We start from the raw sequence: 23,317 nt of genomic DNA, 5'->3' as shown, positions 1-23,317 counted from the left end.
TCCATTCCTCCTGGGGAAGCAGAAAGAGAAGCAGCCGCATGAGAAGGAGAGAGACAGAAAAAACAGGGACAGAGGCAGACACTACATTCCTCCTGGGGAAGCAGAAAGATTATCAGACTCGAGAGAGAGAAGGATAGAGAAAGAAAAGACAGAGACAGAGGCAGACACTACATTCCTCCAGGGGATGAAGAAAGAGAAGCAGACACAAGAGAAGGACAGAGACAGAAAAGACAGAGAAAGAGGCATATACTACATTCCTCCTGGGGAAGCAGAAAGAGAAGCAGATGCAAGAGAAGGATTGAGACAGAAAAGACAGAGACAGAGGCAGATCCCGCATTCCTCCTCAGGAAGCAGAAAGAGAGGCAGACATGGGAGAAGGATAGAGACAGAAAAGACAGAGAGAGAGGCAGACTCTACATTCCTCCTGGTGAAGCAGAAAGAGAAGCAGATACGAGAGAAGGAGAGAGACCAAAAAGACAGAGACACAGGCAGATACTACATTTCTCCTGGGGAAGAAGAATGAAAAGCAGACACAAGAGAAGGATAGAGACACAAATGGCAGAGATAGAGGCAGACACTACATTCCTCCTGGGGAAGAAGAAAGAGAAGCAGAGGCTAGAGAAGGACAGAGACAGAAAAGACAGAGACAGGGGAAGATACTACATTCCTACATGGGAAGCAGAAAGAGAAGAAGACACGAGAGAAGGATATAGACATAAAAGACAGAGACACAGGCATTTAGTACATTCCTCCTGGAGAAGAAGAACAGGAAGCAGACGCAAGAGAAGGATAGAGACAGAAAAGGCAGAGACAGAAGCAGACACTACATTCCTCCTAGGGAAGCAGTAAGAGAAGCAGATACGAGAGAAGGACAGAGACAAAAAGACAGAGACACAGGCAGATACTACATTCCTCCTAGAGAAGAAGAACGAGAAGCAGATGCAGAAGAAGGATAGAGACAGAAAAGACATAGGCAGACACTACATTCCTCCTAGGGAAGCAGAACAATAAAAAGATGCGAGATAAGGAAAGAGACAGAAAAGACAGAGAAAGAGACAGATACTACCTTCCTCCTGGGGAAGCAGAAAGAGCAGCAGATGCGAGAGAAGAAAAGAGATAGAAAAGACAGGGACAGAGGCAGACACTATGTTCCTCCTGGGAAGCAGAATGAGAAGCAGGAGCAAGAGAAGGATAGAGACAGAAGAGACAGAGGCAGATGCTACATTCCTCCTGGGGAAGCAGAAAGAGAAGCAGGTGCGAGAGAAGGATCGAGACAGAAAAGACAGAGACAGAGGCAGACAGTACATTCCTCCTGGGGAAGCAGAAAGAGAAGCAGATGTGAGAGAAGGATAGAGACAGAGACAGAGGCAGACACTACATTCCTCCTGGAGAAGCAGAAAGAGAAGCAATCGTGAGAGAAGGATGTAGACAGAAAAGACAGAGGTAGACACTACATTCCTCTTGGGGAAGCAGAAAGAGAATAAGATGCGAGAGAAGGAAAGAGACAGAAAATACAGAGAAAGAGGCATATACTACATTTCTCCTGGGGAAGCAGAAAGAGAAGCAGCCGTGAGAGACGGATAGAGACAGAAAAGACAGAAACAGAGGCAGACACTACATTCGTCCTGGGGAAACAGAAAGAGAAGTAGACGCAGGAGAAGGATAGAGACAGAAAAGACAGAGAAAAAGGCAGACACTACATTCCTACTGGGGAAGCAGAAAGAAAAGCAGATGCAAGAGAATGATCGAGACAGAGATGACAGCGACAGAGGCAGACACTACATTCCTCCTGTGGAAGCAGAAAGATAAGCAGACAGGAGAGAAGTACAAAGGCAAAAAAAGAGACAGAGACCAGATATTACATTCCTCCTGAAGAAGCAGAAAGAAATGCAGATGCTAGAGAAAGATGGAGACAGAAACGACAGAGACAGACACAATATTCCTCCTGGGGAAGCAGAAAGAGAATCAGAAGTGAGAGAAGGATGGAGGCAGAAAAGGCAGAGGCAGACATTACAGCACATTCCTCCTGGTGAAGCAGAAAGAGAAGCAGATGCGAGAGAAGGATAGGGACAGAAAAGACAGAGGGCAGATAGTACATTCCTCCTGGGTAAGCAGAAAGAGAAGCAAACGAGAAGGAAGGACAGAGACAGAAAAGACAGAGAGAGAGGCAGATACTACATTCCTCCTGGGGAAGAAGAAAGAGAAGCAGAGACTAGAGAAGGACAGAGACAGAAAAGAGAGAGACAGAGGCAGATACTATATTCCTACTGGGGAAGTAGAAAGAGAAGCAGAGGCGAAAGAAGGACAGAGACAGAAAAGACAGAGACAAAGGCAGATACTACATTCTTTCTGGGTAAGCAGAAAGAGTATCAGATGCGAGAGAAGGATAGAGCTACAAAAGACAGAGACAGAGGCAGATACTACATTCCCCCTGGGGAAGTAGAAAGAGAAGCAGACGTGAGAGAAGGCTAGAGACAGAAGAGACAGAGACAGAGGGCAGACACTACATTCCTTCTGGGGAAGCAGAAAGAGAAGCAGACGTGAGAGAAGTAGAGAGACAGAAAAGATAGACAGATGCAGACTCTACATTCCTCCTGGGGAAGCAGAAAGAGAAGCAGCCGCATGAGAAGGAGACAGACAGAAAAAACAGAGACAGAGGCAGACACTACATTCCTCCTGGGGAAGCAGAAAGATTATCAGACGAGAGAGAGAGAGAAGGATAGAGCCAGAAAAGACAGAGACAGAGGCAGACACTACATTCCTCCTGGGGATGAAGAAAGAGAAGCAGACACAAGAGAAGGATTGAGACAAAAAAGACAGAGAGAGAGGCAGACTCTACATTCCTCCTGGTAAAGTAGAAAGAGAAGCAGATTCGAGAGAAGGAGAGAGACCAAAAAGACAGAGACACAGGCAGATACTACATTTCTCCTGTGGAAGAAGAACGAAAAGCAGACACAAGAGAAGGATAGAGACACAAATGGCAGAGACAGAGACAGACACTACATTCCTACACGGGAAGCAGAAAGAGAAGCAGCCGCATGAGAAGGAGACAGACAGAAAAAACAGAGGCAGCCACTACATTCCTCCTGGGGAAGTAGAAAGATTATCAGATGAGAGAGAGAGAAGGATAGAGCCAGAAAAGACAGAGACAGAGGCAGACACTACATTCCTCCTGGGGATGAAGAAAGAGAAGCAGACACAAGAGAAGGACAGGGACAGAAAAGACAGAGAAAGAGGCATATACTACATTCCTCCTGGGGAAGCAGAAAGAGAAGCAGATGCAAGAGAAGGATAGAGACAGAAAAGACAGAGACAGAGGCACATAGTACATTCCTCCCGGGAAGCAGAAAGAGAAGCAGACGCGAGAGACGGATAGAAACAGAAAAGACATAAGCAAATACTACATTCCTCCTGGGGATGCAGAAAGAGAAGCAGATGCGAGAGTGAAGGATGGTCACAGAAAAGACAGAGACAGAGGCAGATACTACATTCCTAGTGGGGAAGCAGAAAGAGAATCAAATGCGAGAGAAGGATAGAGACAGAAAAAACAGAGACATGGTGCAGACACTACATTCCTCCTGGGGAAGCAGAAAGAAAAGCAGATGCCAGAGAAGGATGGAGACAGAAAAGACAGAGACAGAGACAGACACTACCTTCCTCCTAGGGAAGCAGAAAGAGAAGCAGACACCAGGGAAGGACAGAGACAGAAAAGACAGAGACATAGGCAGACACTACATTCCACCCGGGAAGCTGAAATAGAAGCAGACGCTAGAGACAGAAAAGACAGAGACAGAGACCAGATAGTACATTCCTTGAAGGGGAAGCAGAAAGAGAAGAAGACGCGAGAGAAGGATAGAGACAGAAAAGACAGAGACAGAGACCAGATAGTATGTTCCTTGAAGGGGAAGCAGAAAGAGAAGCAGACGTGAGAGAAAGATAGAGACAGAAAAGAAAGAGACAGAGGCAGACACTACATTCCACCCAGGGAAGCAGAAAGAGAAGCAGACGCCAGAGAAGGATAGAGACAGAAAAGCCAGAGACAGAGACCAGATTGTACATTCCTTGAAGGGGAAGCAGAAAGAGAAGAAGACATGAGAGAAGGATAGAGACAGAAAAGACAGAGACCAGATAGTACATTCCTTGAGGGGGAAGCAGAAAGAGAAGCAGATGCCAGAGATGGATAGAGACAGAAAAGAAAGAGACAGAGGCAGACACTGCATTCCACCCGGGGAAGCAGAAAGAGAAGCAGATGCGAGAGAAGGATAGAGACAGAAAACACAGAGACAGAGACCAGATAGTACATTCCTTGAAGGGGAAGCAGAAAGAGAAGCAGACACGAGAGAATGATAGAGACAGAAAAGACTGAGACAGAGACAGAAACTACATTCCACCTGGGGATGCAGGCGCGAGAGAAAGATAGAGGCAGTAAAAACAGAGACAAAGACCAGATAGTATATTCCTCTTGTGGGAAGCAAAAAGAGAAGCAGACGCGAGAGAAGGATCAAAACAGAAAAGACAGAGACAGAAGCAGATACTACATTCCTCTTTGGGAAGCAGAAAGAGAAGCAGACGCGAGAGACGGATAGAAACAGAAAAGACAGAAGCAAATACTACATTCCTCCTGGGGATGCAGAAAGAGAAGCAGATGCGAGAGTGAAGGATGGTGACAGAAAAGACAGAGGCAGATAGTACATTACTAGTGGGGAAGCAGAAAGAGAAGCAAATGCGAGAGAAGGATAGAGACAGAAAAAACAGAGACATGGTGCAGACACTACATTTCTCCTAGGGAAGCAGAAAGAAAAGCAGACGCCAGAGAAGGATGGAGACAGAAAAGACAGAGACAGAGACAGACACTACCTTCCTCCTAGGGAAGCAGAAAGAGAAGCAGACACCAGAGAAGGACAGAGACAGAAAAGACAGAGACATAGGCAGACACTACATTCCACCCGGGAAGCTGAAATATAAGCAGACGCTAGAGACAGAAAAGACAGAGACAGAGACCAGATAGTACATTCCTTGAAGGGGAAGCAGAAAGAGAAGAAGACGCGAGAGAAGGATAGAGACAGAAAAGACAGAGACAGAGACCAGATAGTATGTTCCTTGAAGGGGAAGCAGAAAGAGAAGCAGACGTGAGAGAAAGATAGAGACAGAAAAGAAAGAGACAGAGGCAGACACTACATTCCACCCAGGGAAGCAGAAAGAGAAGCAGACGCCAGAGAAGGATAGAGACAGAAAAGCCAGAGACAGAGACCAGATTGTACATTCCTTGAAGGGGAAGCAGAAAGAGAAGAAGACATGAGAGAAGGATAGAGACAGAAAAGACAGAGACCAGATAGTACATTCCTTGAGGGGGAAGCAGAAAGAGAAGCAGATGCCAGAGATGGATAGAGACAGAAAAGAAAGAGACAGAGGCAGACACTGCATTCCACCCGGGGAAACAGAAAGAGAAGCAGATGCGCGACAAGGATAGAGACAGAAAACACAGAGACAGAGACCAGATAGTACATTCCTTGAAGCGGAAGCAGAAAGAGAAGCAGACACGAGAGAATGATAGAGACAGAAAAGACTGAGACAGAGACAGACACTACATTCCACCTGGGGAAGCAGACGCGAGAGAAAGATAGAGGCAGTAAAAACAGAGACAAAGACCAGATAGTACATTCCTCTTGTGGGAAGCAAAAAGAGAAGTAGACGCGAAACAGAAAAGACGGAGACAGAAGCAGATACTACATTCCTCTTTGGGAAGCAGAAAGAGAAGCAGATGTGAGGGAGAAGGATAGAAACAGAAAAGACAGAGACAGAGGCACATAGTACATTCCTCCCGGGAAGCAGAAAGAGAAGCAGACGTGAGAGATGGATAGAAACAGAAAAGACAGAAGCAAATACTACATTCTTCCTGGGGAAGCAGAAAGAGAAGCAGATGCGAGAGTGAAGGATGGTGACAGAAAAGACAGAGACAGAGGCAGATACTACATTCCTACTGGGGAAGCAGAAAGAGAAGCAGATGCGAGAGAAGGATGGAGACAGAAAAAACAGAGACAGGGTGCAGACACTACATTCCTCCTGGGGAAGCAGAAAGAAAAGCAGACGCCAGAGAAGGATGGAGACAGAAAAGACAGAGACAGAGACAGACACTACATTCCTCCTGGAGAAGCAGAAAGAGAAGCAATCGCGAGCGAAGGATGGAGACAGAAAAGGCAGAGGCAGACACTACATTCCTCTTGGGGAAGCAGAAAGAGAAATAAGATGCGAGAGAAGGAAAGAGACAGAAAATACAGAGAAAGAGGCAGATACTACATTTCTCCTGGGGAAGCAGAAAGAGAAGCAGCCGTGAGAGACGGATAGAGACAGAAAAGACAGAACAGAGGCAGACACTACATTCATCCTGGGGAAACAGAAAGAGAAGTAGACGCAGGAGAAGGATAGAGACAGAAAAGACAGAGAAAAAGACAGACACTACATTCCTACTGGGGAAGCAGAAAGAAAAGCAGATGCAAGAGAATGATCGAGACAGAGACGACAGCGACAGAGGCAGACACTACATTCCTCCTGTGGAAGCAGAAAGATAAGCAGACAAGAGAGCAGTACAAAGGCAAAAAAAGAGACACAGACCAGATATTACATTCCTCCTGAAGAAGCAGAAAGAAATGCAGATGCTAGAGAAAGATGGAGACAGAAACGACAGAGACAGACACAATATTCCTCCTGGGGAAGCAGAAAGAGAAGCAGAAGTGAGAGAAGGATGGAGAGAGAAAAGACAGAGGCAGACATTGCAGCACATTCCTCCTGGGAAAGCAGAAAGAGAAGCAGACGCAAGAGAAGGATAGGGACAGAAAAGACAGAGACAACAAGCAGATATTACATTCCTCCTGGTGAAGCAGAAAGAGAAGCAGATCAGAGAGAAAGCTCGAGACAGAAATGACAGAGGGCAGATAGTACATTCCTCCTGGGTAAGCAGAAAGAGAAGCAAACGAGAAAGAAGGACAGAGACAGAAAAGACAGAGACATAGGCAGATACTACATTCCTCCTGGGGAAGCAGAAAGAGAATCAGACGTGAGAGAAGGATAGAGACAGAAGAGACAGAGACAGAGGGCAGACACTACATTCCTTCTGGGGAAGCAGAAAGAGGAGCAGACGTGAGAGAAGTAGAGAGACAGAAAAGATAGACAGATGCAGACTCTACATTCCTCCTGGGGAAGCAGAAAGAGAAGCAGCCGCATGAGAAGGAGAGAGACAGAAAAAACAGAGACAGAGGCAGACACTACATTCCTCCCCAGGGAAGCAGAAAGATTATCAGACGAGAGAGAGAGAAGGATAGAGCCAGAAAAGACAGAGACAGAGGCAGACACTACATTCCTCCTGGGGATGAAGAAAGAGAAGCAGACACAAGAGAAGGACAGAGACAGAAAAGACAGAGAAAGAGGCATATATTAAATTCCTCCTGGGGAAGCAGAAAGAGAAGCAGATGCAAGAGAAGGATTGAGACAAAAAAGACAGAGAGAGAGGCAGACTCTACATTCCTCCTGGTAAAGCAGAAAGAGAAGCAGATTCGAGAGAAGGAGAGAGACCAAAAAGACAGAGACACAGGCAGATAATACATTTCTCCTGGGGAAGAAGAACGAAAAGCAGACACAAGAGAAGGATAGAGACACAAATGGCAGAGACAGAGACAGACACTACATTCCTACATGGGAAGCAGAAAGAGAAGAAGACACGAGAGAAGGATATAGACATAAAAGACAGAGACACAGGCATTTTGTACATTCCTCCTGGAGAAGAAGAACAGGAAGCAGACGCAAGAGAAGGATAGAGACAGAAAAGGCAGAGACAGAAGCAGACACTACATTCCTCCTAGGGAAGCAGTAAGAGAAGCAGATACGAGAGAAGGACAGAGAAAAAAAGACAGAGACACAGGCAGATACTACATTCCTCCTGGAGAAGAAGAACGAGAAGAAGACGCAGAAGAAGGATAGAGACAGAAAAGACATAGGCAGACACTACATTCCTCCTAGGGAAGCAGAACGATAAAAAGATGCGAGATAAGGATAGAGACAGAAAAGACAGAGAAAGAGGCAGATACTACATTCCTCCTGGGGAAGCAGAAAGAGCAGCAGATGCGAGAGAAGAATAGAGATAGAAAAGACAGGGACAGAGGCAGACACTATGTTCCTCCTGGAAAGCAGAATGAGGAGCAGGTGCAAGAGAAGGATAGAGACAGAAAAGACAGAGACAGAGACAGACACTACATTCCTCCTGGAGAAGCAGAAAGAGAAGACAATGCGAGAGATGGATGGAGACAGAAAAGACAGAGGCAGACACTACATTCCTCTTGGGGAAGCAGAAAGAGAATAAGATGCGAGAGAAGGAAAGAGACAGGAAATACAGATAAAGAGGCAGATACTACATTTCTCCTGGGGAAGCAGAAAGAGAAGCAGCCGTGAGAGACGGATAGAGACAGAAAAGACAGAGACAGGGGCAGACACTACATTCGTCCTGGGGAAACAGAAAGAGAAGGTGACGCAGGGGAAGGATAGAGACAGAAAAGACAGAGAAAAAGGCAGACACTAAATTCCTACTGGGGAAGCAGAAAGAAAAGCAGACGCAAGAGAATGATCGAGACAGAGACGACACCGACAGAGGCAGACACTTCATTCCTTCTGCGGAAGCAGAAAGATAAGCAGACACGAGAATAGTACAGAGGCAAAAAAAGAGACAGAGACCAGCTATTACATTCCTCCAGAAGTAGCAGAAAAAAATGCAGATGCCAGAGAAGGATGGAGACAGAAACGACAGAGACAGACACAACATTCCTCCTTGGGAAGCAGAAAGAGAATCAGAAGTGAGAGAAGGATGGAGACAGAAAAGGCAGAGGCAGAGTCAGAAATTACAGCACATTCCTCCTGGGGAAGCAGAAAGAGAAGCAGACGCAAGAGAAGGATAGGGACAGAAAAGACAGAGACAACAAGCAGATATTACATTCCTCCTGGTGAAGCAGAAAGGGAAGCAGATGCGAGAGAACGCTAGAGACAGAAATGACAGAGGGCAGATAGTACATTCCTCCTGGGTAAGCAAAAAGAGAAGCAAACGAGAAGGAAGGACAGAGACAGAAAAGACAGAGACAGAGGCAGATACTACATTCCTACTGGGGAAGCAGAAAGAGAAGCAGAGGCGAGAAAAGGACAGAGACATAAAAGACAGAGACATAGGCAGATACTACATTCCTCCTGGGGAAGAAGAAAGAGAAGCAGAGGCTAGAGAAGGACAGAGACAGAAAAGACAGAGACAGAGGCAGATACTACATTCCTACTGGGGAAGCAGAAAGAGAAGCAGAGGTGAGAGAAGGACAGAGACCGAAAAGACAGAGACAAAGGCAGATACTACATTCCTCCTGGGGAAGAAGAAAGAGAAGCAGAGGCTAGAGAAGGAGAGAGACAGAAAAAACAGGGACAGAGGCAGACACTACATTCCTCCTGGGGAAGCAGAAAGATTATCAGACTCGAGAGAGAGAAGGATAGAGCCAGAAAAGACAGAGGCCCTCATTAGGACCCTGGCGGTAAGGGGTTTGCGCCAGCGTTAGCTGCGCCGACCCCTTACCGCCAACTACGAGTTTCCAGAGCGCCATGGACACTTTTCCGCCCGCTTTTTGCGGGCGGAAAAATCCATGGCGCTCTGGGACCTTGGTGTTAATTACGCCACCGTATTTTACGGTGGCGTAATTAACTCCTTCCCCACTCCCATTGAGCCCTATGGGGCCGAAATGGGAATGGGGAAGGGTAAATGGGACAATGGGGACTTACCGCCCCGCCGACCTCGGAATGGGGCGGTAAGTCCGCCATCGGCCATGGCGTAAAGGGACTTTGCGCCATGGCCGGAAAGTCCGTGGATGGCGGTAAAAATCCGCCTGGGTCGTAATGAGGGCCAGAGACAGAGGCAGACACTACATTCCTCCGGGGGATGAAGAAAGAGAAGCAGACACAAGAGAAGGACAGAGACAGAAAAGACAGAGAAAGAGGCATATACTACATTCCTCCTGGGGAAGCAGAAAGAGAAGCAGATGCAAGAGAAGGATTGAGACAGAAAAGACAGAGACAGAGGCAGATCCTGCATTCCTCCTCAGGAAGCAGAAAGAGAAGCAGACACGGGCGAAGGATAGAGACAGAAAAGACAGAGAGAGAGGCAGACTCTACATTCCTCCTGGTGAAGCAGAAAGAGAAGCAGATACGAGAGAAGGAGAGAGACCAAAAAGACAGGGGGCCTCATTACGACCCTGGCGAAGTGGGTTTACGCCAGCGTTATTCGCGGCGGACCCGTCCGCCCTACTACGAGTTCCCGTAGCGCCATGGAGCCGTTTTCCGCCTGGTTTTTCCGGGCGGAGAAATCCATGGCGCTACGGGACCTTGTTGTTAATTACGCCACCGTATTTTACGGTGGCGTAATTAACGCCTTCCCCACTCCCATTATACCCTATGGGGCAAAAATGGGAATGGGGAAGGGTAAAATGGGGAATGGGGATTTACCGCCCCGCCAAGGTCGGAATGGGGCGGTAAATCCGCCAACCCCCATGGCGCTATCGGCAGCTTTCCGCCGTGCTCCATGGTGCATTTTGCACCGCGATTTCCGCCAGGGTCGTAATGAGGGCCAGAGACACAGGCAGATACTACATTTCTCCTGGGGAAGAAGAATGAAAAGCAGACACAAAAGAAGGATAGAGACACAAATGGCAGAGACAGAGGCAGACACTACATTCCTCCTGGGGAAGAAGAAAGAGAAGCAGAGGCTAGAGAAGGACAGAGACAGAAAAGACCGAGACAGAGGCAGATACTACATTCCTACATGGGAAGCAGAAAGAGAAGAAGACACGAGAGAAGGATATAGACATAAAAGACAGAGACACAGGCATTTAGTACATTCCTCCTGGAGAAGAAGAACAGGAAGCATACGCAAGAGAAGGATAGAGACAGAAAAGGCAGAGACAGAAGCAGACACTACATTCCTCTTAGGGAAGCAGTAAGAGAAGCAGATACGAGAGAAGGACAGAGACAAAAAGACAGAGACACAGGCAGATACTACATTCCTCCTAGAGAAGAAGAACGAGAAGCAGACGCAGAAGAAGGATAGAGACAGAAAACACATAGGCAGACACTACATTCCTCCTAGGGAAGCAGAACGATAAAAAGATGCGAGATAAGGAAAGAGACAGAAAAGACAGAGAAAGAGAAAGATACTACCTTCCTCCTGGTGAAGCAGAAAGAAAATCAGACTCGAGAGAGAAGGATTGGAACAGAAAAGACAGAGACAGAGACAGACACTACATTCCTCCTGGGAAGCAGAATGAGAAGCAATCGCGAGAGAAGGACGGAGACAGAAAAGACAGAGGCAGACACTACATTCCTCTTGGGGAAGCAGAAAGAGAATAAGATGCGAGAGAAGGAAAGAGACAGAAAATACAGAGAAAGAGGCATATACTACATTTCTCCTGGGGAAGCAGAAAGAGAAGCAGCCGTGAGAGACGGATAGAGACAGAAAAGACAGAAACAGAGGCAGACACTACATTCGTCCTGGGGAAACAGAAAGAGAAGTAGACGCAGGAGAAGGATAGATACAGAAAAGACAGAGAAAAAGGCGGACACTACATTCCTACTGGGGAAGCAGAAAGAAAAGCAGATGCAAGAGAATGATCGAGACAGAGACGACAGCGACAGAGGCAGACACTACATTCCTCCTGTGGAAGCAGAAAGATAAGCAGACAGGAGAGAAGTAGAAAGGCAAAAAAAGAGACAGAGACCAGATATTACATTCCTCCTGAAGAAGCAGAAAGAAATGCAGATGCTAGAGAAAGATGGAGACAGAAACGACAGAGACAGACATAATATTCCTCCTAGGGAAGCAGAAAGAGAAGCAGAAGTGAGAGAAGGATGGAGACAGAAAAAGGCAGAGGCAGACATTACAGCACATTCCTCCTGGGGAAGCAGAAAGAGAAGCAGATGCGAGAGAAGGATAGGGACAGAAAAGACAGAGGGCAGATAGTACATTCCTCCTGGGTAAGCAGAAAGAGAAGCAAACGAGAAGGAAGGACAGAGCCAGAAAAGACAGAGACATAGGCAGATACTACATTCCTCCTGGGGAAGAAGAAAGAGAAGCAGAGGCTAGAGAAGGACAGAGACAGAAAAGACAGAGACAGAGGCAGATAATATATTCCTACTGGGGAAGTAGAAAGAGAAGCAGAGGCAAGAGAAGGACAGAGACAGAAAAGTCAGAGACAAAGGCAGTTACTACATTCTTACTGGGGAAGCAGAAAGAGTAGCAGATGCGAGAGAAGGATAGAGCTACAAAAGACAGAGACAGAGGCAGATACTATATTCCCCCTGGGGAAGCAGAAAGAGAAGCAGACGTGAGAGAAGGCTAGAGACAGAAGAGACAGAGACAGAGGGCAGACACTACATTCCTTCTGGGGAAGCAGAAAGAGAAGCAGACGTGAGAGAAGTAGAGAGACAGAAAAGATAGACAGATGCAGACTCTACATTCCTCCTGGGGAAGCAGAAAGAGAAGCAGCCGCATGAGAAGGAGACAGACAGAAAAAACAGAGACAGAGGCAGACATTACATTCCTCCTGGGGAAGCAGAAAGATTATCAGACAAGAGCGAGAGAAGGATAGAGCCAGAAAAGACAGAGACAGAGGCAGACACTACATTCCTCCTGGGGATGAAGAAAGAGAAGCAGACACAAGAGAAGGAAAGAGACAGAAAAGACAGAGAAAGAGGCATATACTACATTCCTCCTGGGGAAGCAGAAAGAGAAGCAGATGCAAGAGAAGGATTGAGACAAAAAAGACAGAGAGAGAGGCAGACTCTACATTCCTCCTGGTAAAGTAGAAAGAGAAGCAGATTCGAGAGAAGGAGAGAGACCAAAACGACAGAGACACAGGCAGATACTACATTTCTCCTGGGGAAGAAGAACGAAAAGCAGACACAAGAGAAGGATAGAGACACAAATGGCAGAGACAGAGACAGACACTACATTCCTACATAGGAAGCAGAAAGAGAAGAAGACACGAGAGAAGGATATAGACATAAAAGACAGAGACACAGGCATTTAGTACATTCCTCCTGGAGAAGAAGAACAGGAAGCAGATGCAAGCAAGGATAGAGACAGAAAAGGCAGAGACAGAAGCAGACACTACATTCTTCCTAGGGAAGCAGTAAGAGAAGCAGATACGAGAGAAGGACAGAGAAAAAAAGACAGAGGCACAGGCAGATACTACATTCCTCCTGGAGAAGAAGAACGAGAAGCAGACGCAGAAGAAGGATAGAGACAGAAAAGACATAAGAAGACACTACATTCCTCCTAGGGAAGCAGAACGATAAAAAGATGCGAGATAAGGATAGAGACAGAAAAGAAAGAGAAAGAGGCAGATACTACATTCCTCCTGGGGAAGCAGAAAGAGCAGCAGATTCGAGAGAAGAATAGAGATAGAAAAGACAGGGACAGAGGCAGACACTATGTTCCTCCTGGGAAGCAGAATGAGAAGCAGGTGCAAGAGAAGGATAGAGACAGAAGAGACATAGACAGAGGCAGACACTACATTCCTCCTGGGGAAGCAGAAAGAAAATCAGATGCCAGAGAAGGATGGAGACAGAAATGACAGAGACAGAGACAGACACTACATTCCTCCTGGAGAAGCAGAAAGAGAAGACAACGCGAGAGATGGATGGAGACAGAAAAGACAGAGACAGGGGCAGACACTACATTCGTCCTGGGGAAACAGAAAGAGAAGTAGACGCAGGGGAAGGATAGAGACAGAAAAGACAGAGAAAAAGGAAGACACTAAATTCCTACTGGGGAAGCAGAAAGAAAAGCAGACGCAAGAAAATTATCGAGACAGAGACGACACCGACAGTGGCAGACACTACATTCCTTCTGCGGAAGCAGAAAGATAAGCAGACAGGAGAATAGTACAGAGGCAAAAAAGAGACAGAGGCCAGCTATTACATTCCTCCAGAAGAAGCAGAAAAAAATGCAGATGCCAGAGAAGGATGGAGACAGAAACGACAGAGACAGACACAACATTCCTCCTTGGGAAGCAGAAAGAGAAGCAGAAGTGAGAGAAGGATGGAGACAGAAAAGGCAGAGGCAGAGTCAGAAATTACAGCACATTCCTCCTGGGGAAGCAGAAAGAGAAGCAGACGCAAGAGAAGGATAGGGACAGAAAAGACAGAGACAACAAGCAGATATTACATTCCTCCTGGTGAAGCAGAAAGGGAAGCAGATGCGAGAGAACACTAAAGAAAGAAATGACAGAGGGCAGATAGTACATTCCTCCTGGGTAAGCAGAAAGAGAAGCAAACGAGAAAGAAGGATAGAGACAGAAAAGACAGAGACATAGGCAGATACTACATTCTTACTGGGGAAGCAGAAAGAGTAGCAGATGCGAGAGAAGGATAGAGATAGAAAAGACGGAGACAGAGGCAGATACTACATTCCTCCTGGGGAAGCAGAAAGCAAAGCAGACGTGAGAGAAGGATAGAGACAGAAGAGACAGAGACAGAGGGCAGACACTGCATTCCTTCTGGGGAAGCAGAAAGAGAAGCAGACGTGGGAGAAGTAGAGAGACAGAAAAGATAGACAGAGGGCAGACACTTCATTCCTCCTGGGGAAGCAGAAAGAGAAGCAGCCGCATGAGAACGAGAGAGACAGAAAAAACAGAGACAGAGGCACACACTACATTCCTCCTAGGGAAGCAGAAAGATTATCAGACTCGAGAGAGAAGGATAGAGCCAGAAAAGACAGAGACAGAGGCAGACACTACATTCCTCCTGGGGATGGGGAAAGAGAAGCAGACACAAGAGAAGGACAGAGACAGAAAAGCCAGAGAAAGAGGCATATACTACATTCCTCCTGGGGACGCAGAAAGAGAAGCAGATGCAAGAGAAGGATTGAGACAGAAAAGACATGGACAGAGACAGATCCCGCATTCCTCCTCAGGAAGCAGAAAGAAAAGCAGACACGGGCAAAGGATAGAGACAGGAAAGACAGAGAGAGAGGCAGACTCTACATTCCTCCTGATGAAGCAGAAAGAGAAGCAGATGCGAGAGAAGGATAGAGACAGTACAGACAGAGACAGAGAGCAGATACTACATTCCCCCTGGGGAAGCAGAAAGAGAAACAGACGTGAGAAAAGGATAAAGACAGAACAGAAAGAGACAGATGCAGACACTACATTCCACCCGGAGAAGCAGAAAGAGAAGCAGACACGAGAGAAGGATAGAGACAGAAAAGACAGAGAAAGAGACCAGATTGTACATTAGTTGTAGGGGAAGCAGAAAGAGAAGAAGACAAGAGAGAAGTATAGAGACAGAGACCAGATAGTACATTCCTTGAAGGGGAAGCAGAAAGAGAAGCACACGCGAGAGAAGGACTGAGACAGAAAAGACAGAGACAGAGACCAGATAGTACGTTCCTTGAAGGGGAAGCAGAAAGAGAAGCAGACACGAGAGAAGGATAGAGACAGAAAAGGCTGAGACAGAGGCAGACACTACATTCCTCCTGGGGAAGCAGACGCGAGAGAAGGATAGAGACAGTAAGAACAGAGACAGAGACCAGATAGTACATTCCTCCCTTGGGAAGCAGAAAGAGAAGCAGACGCGAGAGAAGGATCGAGACAGAAAAGACAGAGACAGAAGCAGACACTACATTCCTCCTGGGGATGCAGAAAGAGAAGCAGATGCGAGAGAGAAGGATAGAGACAGAAAAGACAGAGACAGAGGCAGATAGTACATTCCTCCCGGGAAGCAGAAAGAGAAGCAGACGCGTGAGAAGGATAGAATCAGAAAAGATAGAAGCAGATACTACATTCCTCCTGGGGAAGCAGAAAGAGAAGCAGATCCGAGAGAGAAGGATGGTGACAGAAAATACAGAGACAGAGGCAGATACTACATTCCTAGTGGGGAAGCAGAAAGAGAAGCAAATGCGAGAGAAGGATAGAGACAGAAAAAACAGAGACAGGGTGCAGACACTACATTCCTCCTGGGGAAGCAGAAAGAAGAGCAGACGCCAGAGAAGGATGGAGACAGAAAAGACAGACACTACCTTCCTCCTAGGGAAGCAGAAAGAGAAGCAGACACCAGGGAAGGACAGAGACAGAAAAGACAGAGACATAGGCAGACACTACATTCCACCCGGGAAGCTGAAATAGAAGCAGACGCGCGAGAAGGATAGAGACAGAATAGACAGAGACAGAGACCAGATAGTACATTCCTTGAAGGGGAAGCAGAAAGAGAAGAAGACGCGAGAGAAGGATAGAGACAGAAAAGACAGAGACAGAGACCAGATAGTATGTTCCTTGAAGGGGAAGCAGAAAGTGAAGAAGACATGAGAGAAGGATAGAGACAGAAAAGACAGAGACCAGATAGTACATTCCTTGAGGGGGAAGCAGAAAGAGAAGCAGATGCCAGAGAAGGATAGAGACAGTAAAGAAAGAGACAGAGGCAGACACTGCATTCCACCCGGGGAAGCAGAAAGTGAAGAAGACATGAGAGAAGTATAGAGACAGAAAAGACAGAGACAGAGACCAGATAGTATGTTCCTTGAAGGGGAAGCAGAAAGAGAAGCAGACGTGAGAGAAAGATAGAGACAGAAAAGAAAGAGACAGAGGCAGACACTACATTCCACCCCGGGAAGCAGAAAGAGAAGCAGACGCCAGAGAAGGATAGAGACAGAAAAGACAGAGACAGAGACCAGATAGTACATTCCTTGAGGGGGAAGCAGAAAGAGAAGCAGATGCCAGAGAAGGATAGAGACAGTAAAGAAAGAGACAGAGGCAGACACTGCATTCCACCCGGGGAAGCAGAAAGAGAAGCAGATGCGAGAGAAGGATAGAGACAGTAAAGAAAGAGACAGAGGCAGACACTGCATTCCACCCGGGGAAGCAGAAAGAGAAGCAGATGCGAGAGAAGGATAGAGACAGAAAACACAGAGACAGAGACCAGATAGTACATTCCTTGAAGGGGAAGCAGAAAGAGAAGCAGACACGAGAGAATGATAGAGACAGAAAAGACTGAGACAGAGACAGGCACTACATTCCACCTGGGGAAGCAGACGCGAGAGAAGGATAGAGGCAGTAAAAACAGAGACAAAGACCAGATAGTATATTCCTCTTGTGGGAAGCAAAAAGAGAAGCAGACGCGAGAGAAGGATCAAAACAGAAAAGACGGAGACAGAAGCAGATACTACATTCCTCTTTGGGAAGCAGAAAGAGAAGCAGATGTGAGAGAGAAGGATAGAGACAGAAAAGACAGAGACAGAGGCACATAGTACATTCCTCCCGGGAAGCAGAAAGAGAAGCAGACGTGAGAGATGGATAGAAACAGAAAAGACAGAAGCAAATACTACATTCCTCCTGGGGATGCAGAAAGAGAAGCAGATGCGAGAGTGAAGGATGGTGACAGAAAAGACAGAGACAGAGGCAGATACTACATTCCTAGTGGGGAAGCAGAAAGAGAAGCAAATGCGAGAGAAGGATAGAGACAGAAAAAACAGAGACATGGTGCAGACACTACATTCCTCCTGGGGAAGCAGAAAGAAAAGCAGATGCCAGAGACGGATGTTGACAGAAAAGACAGAGACAGAGACAGACACTACCTTCCTCCTAGGGAAGCAGAAAGAGAAGCAGACACCAGGGAAGGACAGAGACAGAAAAGACAGAGACATAGGCAGACACTACATTCCACCCGGGAAGCTGAAATAGAAGCAGACGCTAGAGACAGAAAAGACAGAGACAGAGACCAGATAGTATGTTCCTTGAAGGGGAAGCAGAAAGAGAAGCAGACGTGAGAGAAAGATAGAGACAGAAAAGAAAGAGACAGAGGCAGACACTACATTCCACCCAGGGAAGCAGAAAAAGAAGCAGACGCCAGAGAAGGATAGAGACAGAAAAGCCAGAGACAGAGACCAGATTGTACATTCCTTGAAGGGGAAGCAGAAAGAGGAGAAGACATGAGAGAAGGATAGAGACAGAAAAGACAGAGACCAGATAGTACATTCCTTGAGGGGGAAGCAGAAAGAGAAGCAGATGCCAGAGATGGATAGAGACAGAAAAGAAAGAGACAGAGGCAGACACTGCATTCCACCCGGGTAAACAGAAAGAGAAGCAGATGCTAGAGAAGGATAGAGAGAGAAAACACAGAGACAGAGACCAGATAGTTCATTCCTTGAAGCGGAAGCAGAAAGAGAAGCAGACACGAGAGAATGATAGAGACAGAAAAGACTGAGACAGAGACAGACACTACATTCCACCTGGGGAAGCAGACGCGAGAGAAAGATAGAGGCAGTAAAAACAGAGACAAAGACCAGATAGTACATTCCTCTTGTGGGAAGCAAAAAGAGAAGCAGACGCAAGAGAAGGATCGAAACAGAAAAGACGGAGACAGAAGCAGATACTACATTCCTCTTTGGGAAGCAGAAAGAGAAGCAGATGTGAGGGAGAAGGATAGAAACAGAAAAGACAGAGACAGAGGCACATAGTACATTATTCCCGGGAAGCAGAAAGAGAAGCAGACGCGAGAGATGGATAGAAACAGAAAAGACAGAAGCAAATACTACATTCCTCCTGGGGAAGCAGAAAGAGAAGCAGATGCGAGAGTGAAGGGTGGTGACAGAAAAGACAGAGACAGAGGCAGATACTACATTCCTACTGGGGAAGCAGAAAGAGAAGCAGATGCGAGAGAAGGATGGAGACAGAAAAAACAGAGACAGGGTGCAGACACTACATTCCTCCTGGGGAAGCAGAAAGAAAAGCAGACGCCAGAGAAGGATGGAGACAGAAAAGACAGAGACAGAGACAGACACTACATTCCTCCTAGGGAAGCAGAAAGACAAGCAGACACGAGAGAAGGATAGAGACAGAAAAGACAGAGACAGAGACCAGATAGTAAGACTCCTGCCCAAAGCTTGAGGAAGTTTAGAGAATACAAAAAGAAAGAATGTATGACCTATGTAGGTTTTGTTGCTGATTCTCTGAAGAACTTGTGTGGCTGGATAGAAGGATCATCAGGTAACCACCTTTGAGGGCATGGTCAATTTGGTCATGCTTGAACATATTTTTGCCTCTTGTTCCCCAGAGCTTAAGCAGCATTTGGCTGACTCAAATGAGCTAAATCCAAAGAGGCTAGTCATTGCTGCTGACTTATGGGTTTCACATAGAGTGTCCGATAAGGACAGGCCTGCTTCAGGTAAGCAGGAGGAGGGACAGATGCAGAAATTAAAAGAGGGTAGGGGTACTGATAAAACTATGTCCAAGAAGGCCCACAAAAAGTTTAATAAGGAGAATTCCTCAGAATCAGGTCAGGGTAGTGGGACTAAACCTCCCAAGCATGTGAGTGGTTACTCTAAGCCTCCCTATGTGTCAAGATCCAATGGGACTTGTTACACTTGTGAAGCAAGTGACCACAGAATTCCCTCAGAAGAAGAGTCTGAAGTTAGTCTAGATTCCTTGGTAACTAGTAGTGCTTGAGCATTGGCTCCCATCCCAGTCCTATTGCATAGTGATAATTCTGTTGAGGATAGTGTTCAGGTAGGAGGTGTAAGTACCTCTACTGTTAGGAACACTTGCCCAGTCCTACTGAAGTAGCTTCCTTCATGGTAAACCCACACGTTCTTGCCAGAGTTTCTGTGGGGATACTCAGTTGGCTTACAGGCCCTCACTTAATGTTGCAGTAGCACCGGTCATTCAAGCTATGAATAGAGAAATGGTCAGGGCAACTGTCAATATAAGGGGAGTGGTCCCTAGAAGGGTGCTGGGTGAGTTGAGTCTTCAATACTTAGGTCCTGATAGGCCCTCACCAGACCCTTCACGCATTAGGTCTCAAAATGAGGCTGTCTTAGCCAAGCCTAAGGCAGAGGGAAGAAGAATATTCCTGATGTTGAGATAGTTGGAAGTGTCCCCACTCCTAGTTTGGAAGAGGGACCCCCATAAAACCTTGAATCTATGGGCCTTCTCAGCTGCCTAGTATACAGGTAAAGGTGAGTCCTAGGAGACCAAGAAGTATGGGCCAACAGAAAAGGAAAGCATCATGGTTAGGCCTAGGGAGAAAGGCCTGCCTCCAGTGAAACAAAGGATTCACAAGTAAGGTGGGTTACTGCAAAGTAAGCCCAGAGAGCCCAGCAGAGCAAACCTTGAGAGAGGTTCTGGGTTACTCAGGTTGTGAGGGCCTTCCTCCTGCTGTTGGTGTGTAACATTCCCCTTGTGATGCATCCTAGTGTCAGGATATCACCTGTGTGGTCTAACACACATTCTTGCTGGCTCAAAATGGGTTCCCAGAGGACAACCACTGTATGAGTCTCACTCTCTGTCACCAGGTTGACAGGAGTAAAACAAGAATTCAATTACTCCGGAGATCACTTTTAGGAGGGAACTCTTTGCTACCAGAGACAAGGCCTAATTGTATTAGCCCCTTGACTCTAGAGACCTCAGGCAATAGGTTGCAAGTGGTGATTACTGATCATAATCCCATATGCCCTTGTGCCAACGCATATGGGATTGCCAAGTCAGTCATTGACACCCTACTGAATGACAGCTCCAGAGGTAGCTCCTCTGCTGTGTTCAGTATTGGTCAGACCCAGTGGAGGGATGATCTGAGAGAGAGATCTGTCAGATCCCTTAGGAGTTTGATTGGAGCTCTCAGTTAGCCCCATAGATGGGGGTGAGACCGTCTCCTGTCAAACGTACTCTGTAAATCCCTGACGTCAGTGGTCTGGGCCTTGCATTTTTCACAGCTTGGCAAGGTAAACTTTTCTGAAGGCTTTGGTGAACCTGGACAGGTTGCCATACAGTTCCCTGGGAATAATGTGGAGGGTTGTATCTTGAGAGATACAATTGGAGCCCTGGTTATGGCTATAGAGTGGGAGCCAGATACATATGTGTGTCTCCCTGCTCTGTGCCAAAGCAGCCCTTCTGATGGCTCCAATGAGGAGGGCCTAGTGCCCTCTCTCCTGACCCCACATCAGCAGGGTAACCGGGAGAGTTTGCTGAGGCAATCTGCCCCTCTTCCCCCGTTGTCACGGACACCCTTTATAACAGGATGGTGTAAACCAGACTGTATTCTGGGAGTAAGTGAACCAATCAAGATTGGGTATTGTGGTGGCTCAGAACCAAGAGAAAGTTCTGACAGTTGGTGTGAGATCCACCCTGTGTTGGTACCAAGAGTGTACAAGCATTCTAGCTGTCCAGAGTTCCGTTCTGAGGAACTGGAGGGTTGTACACGTAAAGCCAGTTTTGGATTCTGTATGGACACTAGAGCACTGTGTTCTGTCCCCAAGACAGAAGCACACTCTTCACTAAGAGGTAACACCTTAGTGGGTCGGCTCTGTGCTGAAAAGTACATATGCTGTTATGATCTCTCTGCAGGGTATGGCAACATATCCCTGTCAGTCTATGCTGAGGAGGGGACAGCAGTTTCGGCGTTTTCAGAGCCCTTCTTCAGCTTATAGATTTCCGGGTTGGTGGCTGCAAATGACACCTGTCAACTGAGCTTAGCCCCTGTTCTAAATGGGAGAATGGATCTCGGCAATACATGTCTGGATGATATGGCAGATTCAACCCCCACTTGGAAGGAACTGGGTCTGACTCAAGAGACTGGGTGTCAGGACCTTCATGCCCAACATGTTCAGGAAGACAGCCAAGTGTCAAACTGAGCAGGAGCCATTGGCCTTCCTCATGCATGAAGTTGGTGTATGTGGGGACAAGATGCAAGCTCTTGTCAATGAAGTACTTTATGTACAGAACTGGGCCATCCCAACTGCCCAAGCCCAAGTGAGGACTTTCCTGGGCCTCACTGGGAAATACAGGAGTAAAGGGGCAGCCTATAGCAATATAGCTGTCCCTCTGACTGCCCTCACTACTCACAGGGGACCTAAAGAGTCCTTATGGACTCCTGAGTGTGAGAAGGCCTTGACTGGCCTGAAATAATCCCTAGATCAGGCCCCTGGCCTAAGGGCACCTGATTTAAAGAAACCTTTCATAGTGCAGATAGATGCCTATGACACTGGGATAGTTGGAAGATTTTCAACTATCTAATGACAAAGGTGAGGAGCACCCTAGATGTCTAGTCAGCTACCAGTTTAGGAGTGGAGAACTCATTTGGCTCCAGGTGGAGAAGAGTTGTTTCTCCATTGTATGGTGCCTTAGTAAGTTGAGGTCCTACCTCCATGGAACTCACTTCGCTGTGTATGCTCCGGCTCAAACCTTGAAGTGGTTGATAGATGTTAAAGGAGATAATCCAAAGTGGCTCAGGTGGTGAATGAGTATGCAGGCCTTGAACTTCGCAATAGGGCATAAGTGTAAGGGAGAATTCTCAGAAATGTACTAATTACCTTCACCTTAGAGACCCCCAGCAACTTTGCTGGATTTTGAGGACTTGATGTTTTTCCCTGGAAAGAGTTTGAGCCTTTTTTTCCCACTCTTTCATGTGTTTTGATGTGTGTTTTACATTTGTGTTCTCTGATTATGGAGTTTTTAGACAACTCCATAGGCATAATCTTTTTATGTGTGTCACACAGCACCCTCAGTGCAGTGACACAGGGATGTCTTTTAGACTTCCCAAGGTTGAAATACCTTCTCTGGGACTCACTACTGTCTCCCAGAGCATGTAAAGTGAAATTGACTTTACTAGTCTTTTTAAATTCATAGACCAGCACAGACTATCTTCCTATAGAGTGCTGGAGGGGTTGCCTAGCTTCCCCTGTGTCTAAACACTCCTGTAGCAGTCAAATGCTACCCTTTTCCAATGAAATGGCTGGTGGCAGTGGTTTTAGAACAAACTACCATGATTTTTCCCGACCGCAAACACCGGTAGCTAAAAATCGGGGAAGCCATGTTTTTCAATATGGCGCAAAAGACCCCTCTGTAAAAACAGACTCTGGTCATCTTTTTTCACCGTTTCTTTGTGGAAAGGTCATTCTGGGGTTTAACTCTGCACGCCAAACCAGGTTTTGTCCCTTTGTTCGTGAGCCTTTGGCAGGCTTCAGGACTGAAATCCACCCTTGGTGCCTGAGTGTCTGTGGTGGGCAGGAAGTGAGCAAGGTGTCCGAACCTCCCTGTGCTTAGTCTCCTAGGAGACCCAAATGCACTCTGGTATGATTGGCTGGCTGACTGCCTGGCACGGACAGCCACCCTGCTGGGTGAGTGACAGCTAGGCTGGAATTAATGAAAGAAAACTGTTTAAAAGGCGAGTCTCCAGGAATGGAAGGCAGAGTCGATCACTGGAATGAAAGGACCAAAGTCGAGCTGGAAGAGGACGACTACTGCAACCATTGGACCGTTGG

The sequence above is a fragment of the Ambystoma mexicanum genome, chromosome 4p, assembly GCF_040938575.1.
Source record: "Ambystoma mexicanum isolate Mex_15411 chromosome 4p, UKY_AmexF1_1, whole genome shotgun sequence".
Classification (NCBI taxonomy): Eukaryota; Metazoa; Chordata; class Amphibia; order Caudata; family Ambystomatidae; genus Ambystoma; species Ambystoma mexicanum.
This window is presented reverse-complemented; position numbering follows the sequence as displayed.